General features: G+C 41.7%; 1 pseudogene; it reads right to left on the reverse strand.

Moving 5' to 3' along the window:
* Positions 1-9247: 9247 nt before the first annotated feature.
* Positions 9248-12857, reverse strand: LOC121575755 (annotated as a pseudogene).
* Between the last annotated feature and the right edge of the window lie 7196 nt (positions 12858-20053).

The raw sequence follows: 20053 nt of genomic DNA on the forward strand, positions 1-20053 counted from the left end.
TAGGCATACTGTGTTCACTTTGGATGAACACTTTGTGTAATATGTTGACATGTTTCTATAGCAATAATATATAATCATATACTATATGCCATTTAGCAAAACCTTTAAAGGTGCAATATGCAGAAGAAATCACTCTGCCATTTCCATCCTGGTTGCCTAATTTCAGTTTATGTGACAAAACAAACAGTCATTGTGTAGAGAATCATTGTACCATCTAAACCGCGGTGAATATATATTTTCCATAACCCAAAATATTGTATTTTCAGCGGTTTGAAGCTGGTGTACAAAACCGAAAGTAAAAGTCAAACTTAAGAACAGGAAGCATAGAAATAGCGCACATAGAACAGATCTACCGCTTCTTAGACTTGCTTTCAATGAGAATGACAGATCTATAACTCATATTTCTAAGTGAATTTGGTCGGGGTCGCCAAAAACATGACATATTGCAGCTTTAATAGAAAGTCACAGTACTGCACGCTTACATTTTCGTTTGGGTGGCCCCAGCGGCAATTGAACCCATGATCCTGACTTTGCAAGCTTATTATTTATGTATACGATACGTGTGTAATGTTGTATCTTACATTGTTTCATTTAACCATTGGATCTGAGTTCCATTGACATAGTAATGTGTTTTACAAGGAAGCACTGGCCAAGAGGCAGCTCCACAAACGTTCATACAAATGAAATTCAATGACAAGACAACAATTAAGAAGCCCTGTTTAAACCTGCCATTAACATCAAATCAAATTTTATTGGTCACATACACTTGTTTAGCAGATGTTGTTGCGGGTGTAGCAAAATGCTTGTATTTCTAGCTCCAACAGTGCAGTAATATCTAACAATTCACAATACACACGAATCTAAAAGTAAAATAATGGAATTAAGAAATATATCAATATTAGGTCGAACAATGTCGGGAGTGGCATTGACTAAAATACAGTAGAATAGAATACAGTATATACATATGAGATGAGTAAAGCAAAAATATGTAAACATTATTAAATTGACTAGTGTTCCATTATTAAAGTGGCCAGTGATTTCAAGTCTATGTACAGTACCAGTCAAATATTTGGACACACCTACTCATTCCAGGGTTTGTCTTTATTTTTACTATTTTCTACATTGTAGAATAATAGAGAAGACATCAAAACTATGAAATAACACATATGGAATCATGAAGTAACCAAAAAAGTGTTAAACAAATCAAAATATATTTTATATTTGAGATTCTTCAAATAGCCACCCTTTGCCTTGATGACAGCTTTGCACACTCTTGGCATTCTCTCAACCAGCTTCACCTGGAATGCTTTTCCAACAGTCTTGAAGGAGTTCCCACATACGCTGAGCACTTGTTGGCTGCTTTTCCTTCACTCTGCGGTCCGACTCATCCCAAACCATCTCAATTTGGTTGAGGTCGGGGGATTGTGGAGGCCAGGTCATCTAATGCAGCACTCCATCACTCTCCTTCTTGGTCAAATAGCCCTTACACAGCCTGGAGGTGTGTTAGGTCATTGTCCTATTGAAAAACAAATGATAATCCCACTAAGCCCAAACCAGATGGGATGGCGTCTCGCTGCAGAATGCTGTGGTAGCCATGCTGGTTAAGTGTGCCTTGAATTCTAAATCAATCACAGACAGTGTCACCAGCAAAGCACCCCCACACCATAACACCTCCTCCTCCATGCTTTACGGTGGGAAATACACATGCAGAGATTATCCGTTCTCCCACACCACTTCTCACAAAGACACGGCAGTTGGAACCAAAAATCTCCAATCTGGACTCCAGACTAAAGGACACATTTCCACCGGTCTAATTGCTCGTATTTCTTGGCCCAAGCAGGTCTCTTCTTCTTATTGGTGTCCTTTAGTAGTGGTTTCTTTGCAGCAATTAGATCATGAAGGCCTGATTCACACAGTCCCCTCTGAACAGTTGATGTTGAGATGTGTCTGTGACTTGAAATCTGCAAAGCATTTATTTGGGCTGCAATTTCTGAGGCTGTTAACTCTATTGAACTTATCCTCTGCAGCAGAGGTAACTCTGGGTCTTCCCTCCCTGTGGCGGTCCTCATGAGAGCCAGTTTCAACATACCGCTTGATGGTTTTTGCGACTGCGCTTGAAGAAACTTTCAAAGTTCTTGAAATGTTCCGTATTGACTGACCTTCATGTCTTAAAGTAATGATGGACTGTCGTTTCTCTTTGCTTATTTGAGCTGTTCTTGCCACCCCTTGGCATTTTTCCTATTTTGTTTGCCTTACAACCTGGAATTAAAATGGATTTTGGGGGGGTTGTATCATTTGATTTACACAACATGCCTACCACTTTGAAGATGCAACATATTTTTTATTGTGAAACAAACAAGAAATAAGACAAAAAAAACAGAACTTGAGCATGCATAACTTTTCACCCCCCCAAAGTCAATACTTTGTAGAGCCACCTTTTGCAGCAATTACAGCTGCAAGTCTCTTGGGGTATGTCTCTATAAGCTTGGCACATCTAGCCACTGGGACTTTTGCCCATTATTCAAGGCAAAACTGCTCCAGCTCCTTCAAGTTGGATGGGTTCCGCTGGTGTACAGCAATCTATAAGTCATACCACAGATTCTCAATTGGATTGAGGTCTGGGCATTGACTAGGCCATTCCAAGACATTGTTTCCCCTTAAACCACTCGAGTGTTGCTTTAGCATTATGCTTAGGGTCATTGTCCTGCTGTAAGGTGAACCTCCGTCCCAGTCTCAAATCTTTGGAAGACTGAAACAGGTTTCCCTCAAGAATTTCCCTGTATTTAGCGTCATCCATCATTCCTTCCATTCTGACCAGTTTCCCAGTCCCTGCCGATGAAAAACATCCCCACAGCATGATGCTGCCACCACCATGCTTCACTGTGGGGATGGTGTTCTCGGAGTGATGAGAGGTGTTGGGTTTGCGCTAGACATAGCATTTTCCTTGATGGACAAAAAGCTCAATTTTAGTCTCATCCGACCAGAGTACCTTCTTCCATATGTTTTGGGAGTCTCCCACATGCCTTTTGGCGAACACCAATCGTGTTTGCTTATTTTTTTCTTTAAGCAATGGCTTTTTTCTGGCCACTCTTCAGTAAAGCCCAGCTCTGTGGAGTGTATGGCTTAAAGTGGTCCTATGGACAGATACTCCAATCTCCGCTGTGGAGCTTTGCAGCTCCTTCAGGGTTATCTTTGGTCTCTTTGTTGCCTCTCTGATTAATGCCCTCCTTGCCTGGTCCGTGAGTTTTGGTGGGCGGCCCTCTTGGCAGGTTTGTTGTGGTGTCATATTCTTTCCATTTTTTAATAATGGATTTAATGGTGCTCCGTGGGATGTTCAAAGTTTCTGATTTTTTTATATACCCAACCCTGAACTGTACTTCTCCATAACTTTGTCCCTGACCTGTTCGGAGAGCGCCTTGGTCTTCATGATGCCGCTTGCTTGGTGGTGCCCCTTGCTTAGTAGTGTTGCAGACTCTGGGGCCTTTCAGAACAGGTGTATATATATCGAGATCATGTGACACTTAGATTGCACACAGGTGGACTTTATTTAACTAATTATGTGACTTCTGAAGGTAATTGGTTGCACCAGATCTTATTTAGGGGCTTCATAGCAAAGGGGGTGAATACATATGCACGCACCACTTCTCCGTTATTTATTTCTTAGAATTTTTTGAAACAAGTTATTTTTTTCATTTCACTTCACCAATTTGGACTATTTTGTCTATGTCCATTACATGAAATCCAAATAAAAAGACATTTAAATTACAGGTTGTAATGCAACAAAATAGGGATGAATACTTTTGCAAGGCACTGTAACTCTATGGCAACACCCAAGGGGCTTGAATTTCAAGCTCTACCAGTAGATTTTGTGGTGACGTAGTGTCCCCATGAGTGACAGAACACTGAGCCAATCACAGCGCAACTAGAGAACATTACCAAATCCTATCCTCCTTATTTATTTATTTTTTTGTCATTTAGCAGACGCTCTTATCCAGAGCAACTTACAGTTAGTGAGTGCATATATCTTTCATACTGGCCCCCCGTGGGAATCAAACCCACAACCCTGGCGTTGCAAGCGCCATGCTCTACCTATTGAGCTACAGGAGGCTTCCCCGCCACCACAGAAAGCGCTGAGCTAGGCTGAAACACCTGCATTTTGGAGCTGCATTACTCAAGAAAGCAAAAAAAGAGACCATGGTTTGTATGCGGCTTTATTAACTCAATGATTATTTGACATTGTTTGCAAACTGATATGTGACACCTATTAATGCCAAAATAACATGCAAAACAGGAAACAACAACAATAACAAAAAAGTGTCGCCACTGCAAACAAGTGAAAGATAACAGTTATATTTTTCCACGAGGCTACTGTCTGTCATTTCTGCCTCAATGTTTCATGATGTGTGACAAAGATGTGCGCAATGATGTGCCCAATCTGTGATTTAGTGCATTATTATTGGGTAAGCATAGTAAGCCTGCTCAATATTTGCAGCCATAGGTGGTAATATCTCACTACGAACTTATCTGTCGTCAGTATTGTTGTATAATTGTAATGTTAAGGTAAGATTTTAATGGAGAAAGCTGATCCTTGAGCAGCGCTGCTTTTCTTCCGATGCTGTCTAAAGCAGCCTGGTCTCATAGACTAGACGTAACACAGGAAATGTATATCCGGAACATTACATTTGGGATATGTTGTGTTTGGTATGGTTAAATAAAACATTACATTTGGTATATGTTATGTTTGGTATGGTTAAATAAGACAGAAGGTTACTTAAGGCATACATGAAAGGAGAGTGGTTGGTCGGGTGGATGGACTTATAACGCAAAGCTTGCGTGTTCGAATCTCATCACGGACAACTTTAGGTAATTAGCAACTTTTCAACCACTTACTACTTTTGAGATACTTTGCAACTACTTAGCATGTTAACTAACCCTTCCCCTAACCCTTTAGCTAACCCTTCCCCTTTAACCTAACTCCCAACCTTAACCCCAACCCCTAGCCTAGCTAACGTTAGCCACCTAGCTAACATTAGCCACCAAAACATTTGAATTCGTGACATATCATACGACATGGATGATGGACATCCACAAATTAGTCCCAATACATACATTTACATTTTAGTCATTTAGCAGACGCTCTTATCCAGAGCGACTTACAGTTAGTGAGTGCATAAATTTTTTTCATACTGGTTCCCCGTGGGAAACCAACCCACAACCCTGCCGTTGCAAACGCCATGCTCTACCAACTGAGCTACACGGGACATACCATACGAAACATAGCATATCATACTAAATGGAATGTATCGAATTTACCTACAGAATAATACGAAACGCTCTGAGACCAGGTTGTCTAACGATGCAATTATCGAAAGCTGGTAGCCTACGATCATCGTAATGCTTTAAATTAGGCTACATCGCAAGTGGGAAACGAGGCCCAGGTAATTTACCAATACCCTGAAATTCGTAGAAACAGAAAAATATATATTTTTAAAAATAGCCACGCCTCCACTTCTACCTTTTCGATTAGGGCCAGCTTTCCCAAAAGCATCTTAAGGCTAAATTCATCATTAGAACCTTCGTAAGACTATCTTTACATTCCTGAGCGTTTCCCAAAAACGTCTTTATTAACGGTGCACTTGAAATCGATCGTAATCTAACGCCTGCCTCAGACCACTCGTTGAACAGCTAAATGCGTCGTTAGATCACCATTTGCCCTCCCGCATCACTTTACACACAGAAAATCTACGCTAAACATAGAATGAAGATGTTTATCTGTCTCTCTGTGACCGCCGAAAACGTCATAGTTGAATAGAAATAGTTTAAAAAGTTTGCAATGTTAGAAACAAGGGAAGCAAGATAACCAAATTATATAATAGCTAGATTATTAGGCTAAATTTTGACATCACTTTCATGTATGTGCAATTGATAGACCTACCTAGTATTAAGCCATTAGGCTATATCTGAGCTGCTTCAATATTCATAGGCCTATCTATTAGGTCTATAGACTACTGTCGTGTATTAGGATTATGCCTTTGTTAAATGTTTTTAAGTGGAACTGAAAGAATGTTGATTTTAGTATCAAGAGGGAATGTTTTAGTGTAACGCCACATACAACAGACAGGAAGTGTGTTGTAGACAGGGGATTGGACAGTAGAGGGAGCCACCCACATCTTGGGGAGTTTATATATACTGGGGGAAAAACGAAGAAGGGTCAGAAGCATTCAGATTAAATTGGGACGGGGCTTCTCCAGACTCCGCGGGTCTGTAACTTACGCTGTAACCTCGTGATTTTAATAAAAGCCTTTGAACACGGTGCAGCCTAAGCGGACTCCTTGATTGACGGCAACAGCCACGAACAACAGACACGACACTACTATTATCTAAAAGCTCACTGTAACCTAACCAATAACCTAAAGGTAAATATATTAGGTCTATGGCAACGTCGCTTAACTTGCTACTTCATGTTTAATTATTTTTAATTGTTTAATTATTTAATTGTAGAATATCTGTAGGCCTACTTGAATACATAATATGCTACAGAACATTTTCTTCTATTGATGGGAAAACTGTATTTTGTACCAAACAAAATAAGCTACCGCAAGCTCTTTAGCCTATATTGTGGAATAATTTTCAGCACGGGACAGCTCCTGTAAGGACAGTTAAGTTTCACTTTGTAAAGAGTGCACTGTGTGGTGTTTTGCAAAACCGGTGTGACAGTGTCTGCAGTTATTTTTTTATGATGCATCATTACTGGGAGAGGTCTGTCCATAATAAAGAGATACTCTGCTTTTTTTGACACAAACCCTCCACAAACCCTCCACAGAGCCCTGCAAGCTCTAGTTTTATTTCATCTCGATTATTATCCAGTCATATGGTAAAGTGCTACAAAGAAATTCCTAGTTAAGCGGCAGAGGGCCCAGAACAGAGCAGCACGTCTTGCTGGTCATTGTAATCAGAGGGCTAATAATACTATGCATAACAGTCTCTCTTGGATAAGAGTTGAGAAAAGACGGACTGCATCACTTGTTTTTATAAGAAACAATGTGTTGGAAATTCCAAATTTCCAAATAAGTAGTCAACTTACACACAGCACTGACACACACACACGTACCCCACCAGACATGCCACCAGGGGTCTTTTCACAGTCCCCAGATCCAGAACAAATTCAAGGAAACGTACAGTATTATACAGAGCGCATGGAACTCCCTTCCATTTCATATAGCGCAAGTGAACACCAAACCTGGTTTCACAAACAAATAAAGACCTACTTGTTGTGTGTATGTACTGACATGTATGTGGAGCTGGTAGATGCACACACATACATATTACATGTTAATGTTTTTAAATGTATGTAAACTGTAAAGTATTTAGTCTGTAATGTCTTTTTCATTATGTGTCGGACCCCAGTAAGACTAGCTGTCGACATTGGGGATCCTAATAAATCAGAAAAAGAAAAGAAAATAAAAAAACACTCGTAAGCCTATGTTCCATCGCTATCGGGAACGCAGGCCCAGATCTGTTAATGTTGTTTCCGTCTGGACCTTCCGGATTTGCCTGGAAGGTCCAGTTGCTAAGAAAGTCGATTTTGGAGACCAGGCTTCTCACAATAAGGTCTAGCAGCTCGAGCTAAAAATCACTCGGCACAGGGACACCGACTCCCCAACCAAAAACCCTGGATAGAGGGGCTCAGTGAATGTAGTGTGGAATGTGTGCAGGATGGTCAGTGTGTCAGAGGAGATGCTATAGAAGGTAAAAGAGCGTGCCTGCCAGTCCAGATACACTCCTACTCTGTTGGAGGAGGGGGCCAGTATGGTAGTGTGATTACCATTATGCCAGGCAGTATAGCCATTACTATAGCATCCCAGACCCCAACATATGTCGTTGCTTCCAAGCAGATTGGAATCAAAACAGCTTTTTCTTTTATAGGTCACTGCCAAACAAGTTTTTTCTCCACTCCACTCTACCTCCCAGTAACAGAGCCCAGTCAGACCCTCTCTACACAGCACCTGTGGCCGGTCCTTAAATCTCTCCTGGGTAAACAGGATAGGGCTGCTCCTCTTCCACCCATGTCACTTTTCTGTTGTCCTCAGACAGAATTAGCGGTCTGCCTGCTGTGTTTGGGTCCAGTGTGAGCTCACAGGCATCTGATGGAGAAACCAACAAAACGTATTACAAGTTATATTTGTCCAATCTAGCCAACTAACATTATTCACTGGTCTCCAGCTTCATATCACACCATAAACAATATTGGTTGATGTCTAACTGTAGACCAAACTCTGTATTTAACACTTCTTTGTTCTTTGGCTGAAATCAAGAATTAAAGAATGGTCACTAAGCAACGAGCTGCCTATGGTATTTACTATTACACCCGTTAAACACAAGTGTGTGCACACAGGCCCGTCCAACTGATTTGTTCTGGCGCCGGCCCAGCTGCACTCCAGAACAGGGGTAGGAAACCCTGGTCCTGGAGTGCCGACAGCCACTTCATGTTTTTGATTTAACCGACCTGGAAAACCAGGTGAGTTGATTTAAGGCAATCACTGATCAATTAGCTCAGTTGGTCAGGTGTGGTGCCAAGTTGGAACAAAATCCTGCAATACCTGTGGCACTCCAGGAACAGGGTTTCCTACCCCTGCTCTAGAATCTAGGAAGAAACGCAGGAACAGTGTTTCCTACCCCTGCTCTAGTCTAGGAAGAAACGCAGGTCACTATCTGGAACATGATTCTTCCTCTGGAACTTCAATCAGAACTTTGCATCAGAGCCTCCACAGCCTTGTTTCAGCTCAAGACATTTTTAACTTAAGCGTATTATTTCTTAAAGCATTCATCACTTAAATTTTTTAAGCCCGGGTTGTAACCAGCACTCTTCACCATTGTCCAAACTGTATAAAACAAAATATTTATATAAAAAAAGATCATGATTCATATATATCAGACTTACACACATGAAGTGTTGGGATTAATTACTCATTACATTTAACAATATTCCAGACAATATTACTGGAAAGTAACACGTTATATTACTAGTTGGTAGAGCATGGCGCTTGCAACGCCAGGGTTGTGGGTTCGTTTCCCACGGGGGGCCAGTATGAAAAATGTATGCACTCACTAACTGTAAGTCGCTCTGGATAAGAGTGTCTGCTAAATGACTAAAATGTAAAATGTAATATTACTCTTGAGTTACTTTCATGAAAAAAAGGCTTAATTAGCCATATATACTGTCAGACAAACATCCGTACAGATGTCCTATCTTTTCATTTAAAATCTTTCTCTCGAGCCGCCAGTTCTGGTTATAGACTGCATGTACATGGACCCGTAGAGGTGTATAGAGGGCACACTTGCCACTAGACCGGAAAGCCCTCTATGGCTTTGCTATCACAGAAGCAATCAATGGCAAAGATCAGAGGTGCGCCCTCTATACATTTCTATGGACAGCAGCTGTCATGACATTTCTCCAAACAGCCTTTCTCCACTCGCTCAAGAACTAAATGAGGAAACAAGTCGAGATCGGATCATGGAAACACGGTGAGATGATTCTGAAAGTAACGCACGCGTTGTTTGACAAAGTAACTGTCATAATATTACCCAATTTTACATTTTAACGCATTACCCCCAACACTGCACACATACAGACACGCATACCTGTGTGTGTCATAGGAATACTGATAGCTACAAACACTAAAAATACTTTCGTTTCTCCAGTCCTTGCAGAAAGCAGCTTCACTGTTGAGTCTCCTGGGTGATTGTAGCTCAGGTCCAGCTCTCTTAGGTGGGAGGGGTTTGACTTCAGAGCTGAGGCCAGAGAAGCACAGCCTTCCTCTGTGACCAGGCAGCTTGACAGCCTGCAGAGAGTTTCCACATTACACACACAAAATGATTTTATACACAGACTGCTAAAATCTTCAGTGGGCAGCTATCTTTTCATTTTTGCCTATAACAAGGAAGCAGAGTATTTTTGTGCTTTAATTTTTCTATCATTATACAGATTGGGAGCAGTGAATGCTCAGTTCTCACGGCCAAATATATTAGGACGGTGCACACTAAGAAAAGAGGGTCCCTCAAAGGTTCTTTGGAAAAGGTGATTGTTCTATGTGGAACCATAATGACTCAAAGAACCCTTTGAGCCCTTTAATGGTTCTTTGCGGTTCACAAAAGGGTCCTTTCCTCTTTTAGTGATAATTAAAATGTATGGACGGTGGCACATGACAATATTTTGGGGCGTGGTTTGTGCACTGCTCTTTTTTGTGCAACCGTGAGTAAGAGTGTTCACCAGTTTATCTAATGTGTTGTGTTATGCCATTGCATGACTCTGGCCAGTGACGGTGTCTTGGGAAAGTGTCATATACTGCATGTCCTTCTGTCAATTGAGAACGGTTGACTAAATCAGTGGTTCTTAATGATTTCCTCAGGGACCCCCAGCTGTTAAACAACTAGCACACCCGATTCAACTTGTTTTAAATATAATATGGATAACCAGAATTTAAAAAAAACATGTATGGTTCTTCAATAGGATCTATCTTTATAGAACCATAAATGTTCGATATATAGAACCATAGAAAGGGGAACCCTTTTTTGGGTGCTTATGAGAGGGTTCCTTATAGCACCATACAGGTTCCATTTAGAACCTTATTAGCATGGTTCTTTATAGAACCTTCAAAAAAGATTCTATATAGCACCAAAAAGGGTTCCACTATGGTAACAAGCCAAACAACCCTTATTTGGCACAGACCCGTTTGTTTTTAGTGTGTATTGGACTACAGTATATAAACACGTGGAACTATAATAAGTACATGCTGACCTCAGTGTCTCCAGTTGACAGTGTGGACTCTCCGGTCCAGCAGAGAGCAGCTTCACTCCTGAATCCTGCAAGTCATTGTTACTCAGGTCCAGCTCTCTCAGCTGGGAGGAGTTTGGGCTGAGAGTCGAGGCTAGAGAAGCACAGCACAGCTCTCCGTGAGGTTACATCCATTCAGCCTAAATGGAAAGTATAAATTGGAAATGTTCAGAATTGTGTGTGTGCCATGTTATTTGATAAAAAGCAGTAATTATGTTTTATTTTGGTGTAAATATAAATATTATTTCTGATGTTTACGTTTTAAAAATCCATGTATTTACCACTGGCAGCAGCCTAAGAAGACCTTCATCTGATCTGAAGTATTTCTTCAGGTCGAACAATTCCAGCTTCTCTTCTGAAGTCAGCAACACAAAGACCAGAGCTGACCAATGAGTGGATGAGAGGCTGGCTTCTGAGAGACTTCCTGAGTTCAGATAGCTTTGGATCTCCTCCACTAGAGAATGGTCATTCAGCTCATTCAGACAGTGGGACAGATTGATGCATCTCTCTGAGGTGGGCTTGTCCCTGATCTTTGCCTTGATGTACTTGACAATCATTTCATTGGTCTGTGAGCTGCTACTTGTTTGTGTCAGAAGGCCTCGTAGGAGAGTCTGATTGGACTTCAGTGAGAGGCCCAGAAGGAAGCGGAGGAACAGGTCCAGGTGTCCACTCTCTAAAGCCTTATCCACTGCACTCCTTGCCAGGTCGATTAGACGGTTGTCAATGGACAGTGTCAGCAGCTCGGCAGAGGCTGATTTGCGGTTTGGCCATTAGATTCACATTGTTGTTGATGACTGAGAGGAACACATACATAGCAGCCAGGAACTCCTGAATGCTCAGATGAACAAAGCAGTACATCTTCTCCTGGTACAGGCCACACTCCTCTCTGAACATCTGGGTGCACAGTCCTGAGTACACTGATGCCTCTCTGACATCAATGCCACATTCTTTCAGGTCTTCCTCATAGAACATCTGATTGCCTATCTCCAACTGTTGCAAAGCCAGTTTTCCCAGTGACATAATGCTCTCTTTTCCTCCAGTGTAGATCTGTCTGCGCTTTCCCTTCAAACTTCTCCACTGTCAGTTTGGAGTGAAATATGAGGAAGTACATGTACATCTCAGTCAGGGTCTTGGGCATCACTCTTCTTTCTGTCTTCAACATGCCCTCAAAAACGATAGCAGAAATCCAACAGAAGACGGTTATGTGACACATACTGTGGATGCTCCTTGATATCCGTATATGTGAGCTGATTCTGCTGACCAAATTCTCATCACTGATTCTCTTCCTGAAGTACTCCTCCTTCTGTGGGTCATTGAACCCTCGTACCTCTGTCACCTGGTCAACACACCCCGGAGGGATCTGATTGGCTGCTGCAGGTCGGGAGGTTATCCAGAGGAGAGCAGAGGGAAACAGATTCCCCTTGATGAGATTTGTCAGCAGCACGTCCACTGAGGTGGACTCTGTGACATCACAGCAGATCTTTGTTGTTCTTGAAGTCTAGAGGAAGTCGACACTCATCCAGACCATCACGGACAAACAGAACGTTGTACGTCATAGTTAGAGGTTCCAGATTCTTTGGTTTCCATAACAAAGTGATGAAGAAGTTCCATCAAGCTGTGTTTTCTCTCCTTCATCAATCTCATCTCCCGAAAAGAAAGTGGAAATATGAATTGGAGCTCCTGGTTTGCTTTCCCTTCAGCCCAGTCCAGAATTAACTTCTGCACAGAGACAGTTTTTCCAATGCCAGCGACTCCCGTTGTCAGCACAGTTCTGATAGATTTGTCTTGTCCAGGTAAGGGCTGAAAGATGTCATTGCATTTGATTGGTGTTGCTGGTCTCCTGGAAACTGTCTCAATCTGTCTCCTCATGTTCATTATTGACTTCTCCACTTCTACCCTCTGTGATATAGAGCTCTGTATAGATCTTATTGAGAAGTCTTGAGTTTCCTTGTTTAGCTATTCCCTCCAATACACATTCAAACTTATTTTTCAGATGAGATTTTAGCTTACGTTGGCTCTTACATGGCTATCTTCTGGTGTATCTAAAAACCCCAACAAAGCAGAGGACTGGTGATCAGAGGCTGATCGCTCCAGTTCTTTTTTTGTTTTATAAATACATGTATTCATATTTCATTGATTTTAAGTGTTTTTTGTATTGCCATTTTGTATCAGCTTTTTGTTCTTTGACTGCTTATTCAGAATGATTCATTAATTGGTCATTTTGAATGAAGAATAGCTAGCTAGCTTGGGGACTGTTTGGATTTTAATGATTAGAATGCCACATCACTGGCTCCAGTGGTCATTGGTAGCTTGGTAAACTATATTTTCAGAGTAGCTTCCCCAACATTGACAATTCATTGATTTGTTGTTGTCGTTTGTTTGTTTGTACTTGTATGCAAAATAAAACTAAAACATACGCGTGTTACTAGAGCTTTGATTTACTGAATTCAGGATCTCAAGATCAAAGTCTGCATACAATATTTGCACATTGTTCGGCTCATTTATCATACATTTAGCATAAGACTTAGATATAATTGACAGTTAATTGTACAATCTGATTTATAAGCACCTAATCTAAACTAATGGGATTTTTTAAACCAACACACTTTGTTTGGCTCATATATCATGAATGGAGCATCAAACTACATTTTAAGATATTTACTTTTCTACAGTTTGTCAGCGAGCTCCTTCTGGTTAGTGTTCCTCCGGATGTACGGTGTGATGTCCAGAGCTCCTTTCCGGCTTATCCCCTTCTTTATCCTCCGTCTGACTCCCTAAGAATTCTGGGTGATCTGAACCCTCAGAACTTAGAATTCTGTTGATATTCTTCAGCTCATTCTTCACAAATGTGATGAGATTCTCTTCAAGTGACTGAACACAAAAATACAAAAGTTCAGATCAAAAGAACACCAATGTCATTTCAGCATATTGTAAAACTATGCTTTTATATCAATAATTTAATTGTACTTTTCTTTATCAAGACCAATGTAAAACATCTCACCCTTAGTATAGAGGGCAGGTCTGGTTGATGACTCTGGGCAGACTGACCACTAGGAATCTCTGACTGTGATCTCTTCTGTTGGTGTCTGTGGACAAAACACAAGATTATACACCTTACCCTACATACAGTAACTGGAAGACGCGCACACACACACACACACACACACACACACACACACACACGTACACACACATAAACTGTCATGTTGTGTAATACAGTTCTCATACCTTTGTTCAGTAGAACCATCTCCCTTTCTGAATAACTCTGGATGTCCCATAGATTGGTCACTCTTCATGGACACACGGCTAGTTACAGGTGAGTTTGGTCTCTCCTGTTGGACTGGGCTTCAACACAACAGAGACAGACCTTCAGCCTCCAATCTGTTCTGTGTAATGATGAGGATGATGATGTCACATACTGTACACGTTCAGACAGAACATACATGTAGACTATTGTAGACACACACACACAGATACACAGACACAGCCACAGACACTCTCTCACTCTCTCTCTCTTCCCACCTTTTAGCTTTTGAGTTGGCGTCATGTTCTCCAGAGAGACTCATCTTAGAGGCAGTGCCCCACTCCTCTCTCTCCTCAGAGAGCCTCATTGAACCTAACCAAAGATATGAAGCATAATGTTACAGTTTAATAATGTTACAGCATAATGTTACAGTTTACTGGAACAATTGTATAACAATGTATATTTATAATATGCATTTTATACATTACATTTATAACAACATGACTACAGAGGAGCGCTCAACTTATAACTTACAATAACACATCACCACAGCACTATGGGCTACACGTGTACAGTAACATAACATTATTCCATATAATTTGGGAGCACATACCTGCAAATACATACACAACACTGTGTAAACGTCAGAACAACTGCAACCCACCAAGCAATCCGAGTGACATGAAATAAAATAAAAGTACATTTACACTTCGCGAGGTGACTAGCCTCATCAGCAAAGAAAGTGCAAGGCGAACGTTAGCTAACCTTTAGCATTAACGCAACGTGCACATTTTGTAAATGTCCATAAAATTGTAAATACATGACACAACTCTGTAACACTATCACATAACATGTCAACATCGATAGTGATTATAAAACAATATGGTTTTCAGCCTAACATACTGAAACATAGATATCATTGTAAAAGTTAAAACACTGGGTGCAGCAAGGATCACGAGACACACCTCCATCAAAGTTTAACAACTCTTTGACTGGATGCTGCGTGATCATGTGCACATATATTATATACACTGGGATGCAATTATTCAAATAATACAGCAGGTGGCTCCACAACTATACATACGTATACATTACCTGGCTGCTTAATTATGACAAAACTCATAAAACCAAGGATGTCTATTTCAACCCTGTTACACCCACCCCCACTGAATTTAGGCAGAATTTAAGCAGCAACCACAAAACATGAACACACATATAAATCAAATTACACAACATATAAAGGTCCATTTACAAGATAACCAACATTTGCCGCATCCCAAAAGGAAGAAGTGGAAGGAGAATTGGCCAAACTCTCAAACGATCTACTGGCTGTAGGATGCCTTTCTACACCCCACACAAACTAGCTACACAGTGTACTACTAGGCCTCACCAATAAAGTACATTGTGTAATAATATAATAATAATAATATGCCATTTAGCAGACGCTTTTATCCAAAGCGACTTACAGTCATGCGTGCATACATTTTTACATATGGGTGGTCCCGGGGATCGAACCCACTACCCTGGCGTTAGTCACTAGAGTGTCAGCAAATTGTGAGTCACTAGGCTGTTCAGACTTTTCAATGGCGGTAGAAGGGCGTGTCTGCTCACTGGAGCTCTTCTGAATCTCTGAGTCTTGAGAGACCAGTGATTCTGAGGTCACACCTGAAGATTCCTCATGCTCCTGTCTACTACTTGGTAACTGTGTGATCCAATCTGGAGTTCTTCCTTCAGAGTCCACAAGCTTCTGATCAGGTAAAGAGTTCTCTCTCTCTCTCTCTCTCTCTCTCTCTCTCTCTCTCTCTCTCTCTCTCTCTCTCTCTCTCTCTCTCTCTCTCTCTCTCTCTCTCTCTCTCTCTCTCTCTCTCTCTCTCTCTCTCTCTCTCTCTCTCTCTCTCTCTCTCTCTCTCTCTCTCTCTCTCTCTCTCTCTCTCTCTCTCTCTCTCTCTCTCTCTCTCTCTCTCTCTCTCTCTCTCTCTCTCTCTCTTTCAGAAATGGAATCCACGGGCCTCCCGAGTGGCGCAGTGGTCTAAGGCGCTGCATCTTGACACAGTGCAAGCTGTGTCACTAGAGATCCTGGTTCGATTCCAGGCTCTGTCTGTCCCAGCCGCGACCAGGAGACCCATGGGGCGGCGCACAATTGGCCCAGCGCCGTCCAGGGGAGGGGAGGGTTTGGCCGACAGGGATGTTCTTGTCCAATCGCGCACTAGCGACTGATGTGGCGGGCCGGATTCCTCCACATTGGTGCGGCTGTCAAGAAGCAGTGCGGCTAGATTGGGTTGTGTTTCGGAGGACACACGACTCTTGACCTTCGCCTCCCCCATGTCCGTACGGGAGTTGCAGCGATGGGACAAGACGGTAACTACCAATTGGATACCATGAAAAAGGGGGTAAAATTCCAACAACAAAACAAATTGAATTCTCCCTGTGTGATACCTTGTACAGACACGTCCTGCTCCATCCCAGATAGTGAATCTTGAGGAAAGGATCTCCCTTGTCTCACGTTTCCATCATCACATGGCATTACCAAGATTGTGAGCACCGGAACTTGGAGTCAGGCCGACAGACATGGATGAAGAGGGGCCAGAAACTGCACTTTCATCGTCTACTTGGAAGAAGTTCACCAACAGGATTAGATTCCGATGGGCTACTTTTTCCTTTCCAGTGGCTGTATTACATATTCTGTATGTGTGAGGGCCTGGATTCATGTCCTCCACATTGTATATTGTCAATTCCCATCGACCCGTCAGGTGCTCAGGATGCACCTGAGCCCAATTTCGAGTCTCATAGCAAATGGTCTGAATACTAATGAAAATAAGGTATTTCTGTTTTTTATTTTTAATAAATTATCAAAAAATACTAAAAGCCTGTTTATTTAATCCATTTTAGAATAAGGCTGTAACGTAACAAAATGTGGAAAAAGTCAAGGGGTCTGAATACTTTCCAAAGGCACTGTACATAGACATGGAATCACTGGCCACTTTAATAATGGAACACTAGTCACTTTAATAATGTTTACATACTGCTTTACTCATGTTATATGTATATACTGTATTCTATTCTACTGTATTTTAGTCAATGCCACTCTGACATTGCTCATCCTAGTATTTATATATTTCTTAATTCCATTCTTTTACTTTTAGATTTGTGTGTATTGTTGTGAATTGTTAGATACTACTGCACTGTTGGAGCTAGGAACACAAGCATTTTGCTACACCCGCAATAACATCTGCTAAATATGTGTATGTGACCAATAAAATGTGATTTGATTTGATTCGATCATATGTAGTATTATTCCGTACTGCCATAAGTGTTATTATTGCATTGGTTGCACTTTTGCAGAAGTGGTTTAATTGTTGTATTGGTACACATAGTATTTTGCATGCACACGCTACCACAGCGTTTTCCATAGTGGCCTTTATTAAGGTGTTTATTGGCCATCTGTGTTTATTTATTTGTTTATTCATAAGCCATCGGCTTCTAGAGTCATCGCAGACGGAGCTTAATCATGCACAGAGTAATTTACGACCCTGAGGCGCCAGGGCAGATCTGATAAGGTCTCAGCCTGGCAGATTTTCACACTGGAGAGAGAGGGTGCCTGAAATCTTGAATCCAAGTCATTAGTTTCTCTCTCTCTCTCCAAGAGGTGAATGTTTAAGTTTATGTTTATATTGATGCCGTGTTCATAGCCCTTTATAGACATGTTGTAAGTGTAATGCCATTTGCCATTTAATCATGTACACTACCGTTTGGGGTCACTTAGAAATGTCATAGTTTTCAATCGTTTGGGGTCCTTGTTTTCGACAGTAAAGCAATTTTTTTGTCCATTAAAATAACATCAAATTGATCAGAAATACAGTGTTGACATTGTTAATGCTGTAAATGGCTATTTTAGCTGGAAACGGCTGATTTGTAATGGATTATCTACATAGGAGTACAGAGGCCCATTATCAGCAACCATCAGTCCTTTGTTCCAATGGCACGATGTGTTTGCTAATCCAAGTTTATCATTTTAAAAGGCTAATTGATCATTAGAAAACCCTTTTGCAATTATGTTAGCACAGCTGAAAACTGTTGTGATGATTAAAGAAGCAATACAACTGGCCTTCTTGAGACTAGTTGACTATCTGGAGCATCAGTAATTGTGGGTTCGATTACAGGCTCAAAATGGCCAGAAACAAATAACTTTCTTCTGGAACTTGTCAGTCTATTCGAAGAAGTGTCGCCGGAGAAGATGGCTGCCGTTTTACAGCCCTCTAACCAATTGTACTATTATGTGTGTTTTTTTGCGTTATTTGTAATTTATTTTATACATAATGTTTCTTCCACCGTCTCTTATGACCAAAAATAGCTTCTGGATATCAGGACAGCGATTACTCACGTATTGGACAAAGATTTTTTCTTCAACGAGCCGGACGCGAAGGATATCCTACAGACACCCGACAAGGCCCAAATCCCCGTCATTCGCATGGGAAAGAGATGGAGATATCATGGACGTAGGTCGGGGTGCCTTGTAAGGATCCGACGGCGAGTGAGTAAACTGCCTCTTCCATCAAGCCTATTAGCCAATGTTCAATCATTTGAGAATAAATTAGATGACCTAAGATTACGATTATCCTACCAACGGGACATTAAAAACTGTAATATCTTATGTTTCACTGAGTCGTGGCTGAACGACGACATGGACAACATACAGCTGGGGGGATATACGCTACATCGGCAGGATAGAACGGCTGACTCCGGTAAGACAAGGGGTGGCGGTCTGTGTATATTTGTAAACAACAGTTGGTGCACAAAATCTAATACTAAGGAAGTCTCGAGGTTTTGCCCGCCTGAGGTAGAGTATCTCATGATAAGCTGTAGACCACACTATTTACCAAGAGAGTTTTCATCTATATTTTTCGTAGCTGTCTATCTACCACCACAAACCGATGCTGGCATTAAGATTGCACTCAATGAGCTGTATAAGGCTATAAGTAAACAGGAAAACGCTCATCCAGAGGCAACGCTCCTAGTGGCCGGGGACTTTAATGCAGGGAAACTTAAATCCGTTCTACCTAATTTCTACCAGCATGTTAAATGTGCAACCAGAGGAAAAAAAACTCTAGACCACCTTTACTCCACACACAGAGACGCATACAAAGCTCTCCCTCGCCCTCCATTTGGCAAATCTGACCATAACTCTATCCACCTGATTCCTGCTTATAAGCAAAAACTAAAGCAGGAAGCACCAGTGACTCGGTTAATAAAAAAGTGGTTAGATGATGCAGATGCTAAGCTACAGGACTGTTTTGCTAGCACAGACTGGAATATGTTCCGGGATTCTTCAGATAGCATTGAGGAGTACACCACATCAGTCACTGGCTTCATCAATAAGTGCATCGATGACGTCGTCCCCACAGTGACCGTACGTACATACACCAACCAGAAGCCATGGATTACAGGCAACATCCGCACTGAGCTAAAGGGTAGAGCTGACGCTTTCAAGGAGCGGGAGTCTAACCCGGACGCCTATAAGAAATCCCGCTATGCCCTCCGACGAACCATCAAACAGGCAAAGAGTCAATACCGGACTCGTTGGATGTGGCAGGGCTTGAAAACTATTACAGACTACAAAAGGAAGCACCGCCGCGTGCTGCCCAGTGACACAAGCCTACCAGACGAGCTAAATCACTTCTATGCTCGCTTCGAGGCAAGCAACACTGAAGCATGCATGAGAGCACCAGCTGTTCCGGATGACTATGTGATCATGCTCTCCGTAGCCGATGTGAGTAAGACTTTTAAGCAGGTCAACATTCACAAGGCCGCAGGGCCAGACGGATTACCGGACGTGTACTCCGAGCATGTGCTGGCCAACTGGCAAGTGTCTTCACTGACATTTTCAACATGTCCCTGACGGAGTCTGTAATACCAACATATTTCAAGCAGTCCACCATAGTCCCTGTGCCCAAGGACACTAAGATAACCTGCCTAAA

Source organism: Coregonus clupeaformis, chromosome 10, assembly GCF_020615455.1.
Source record: "Coregonus clupeaformis isolate EN_2021a chromosome 10, ASM2061545v1, whole genome shotgun sequence".
NCBI classification, from domain to species: Eukaryota; Metazoa; Chordata; class Actinopteri; order Salmoniformes; family Salmonidae; genus Coregonus; species Coregonus clupeaformis.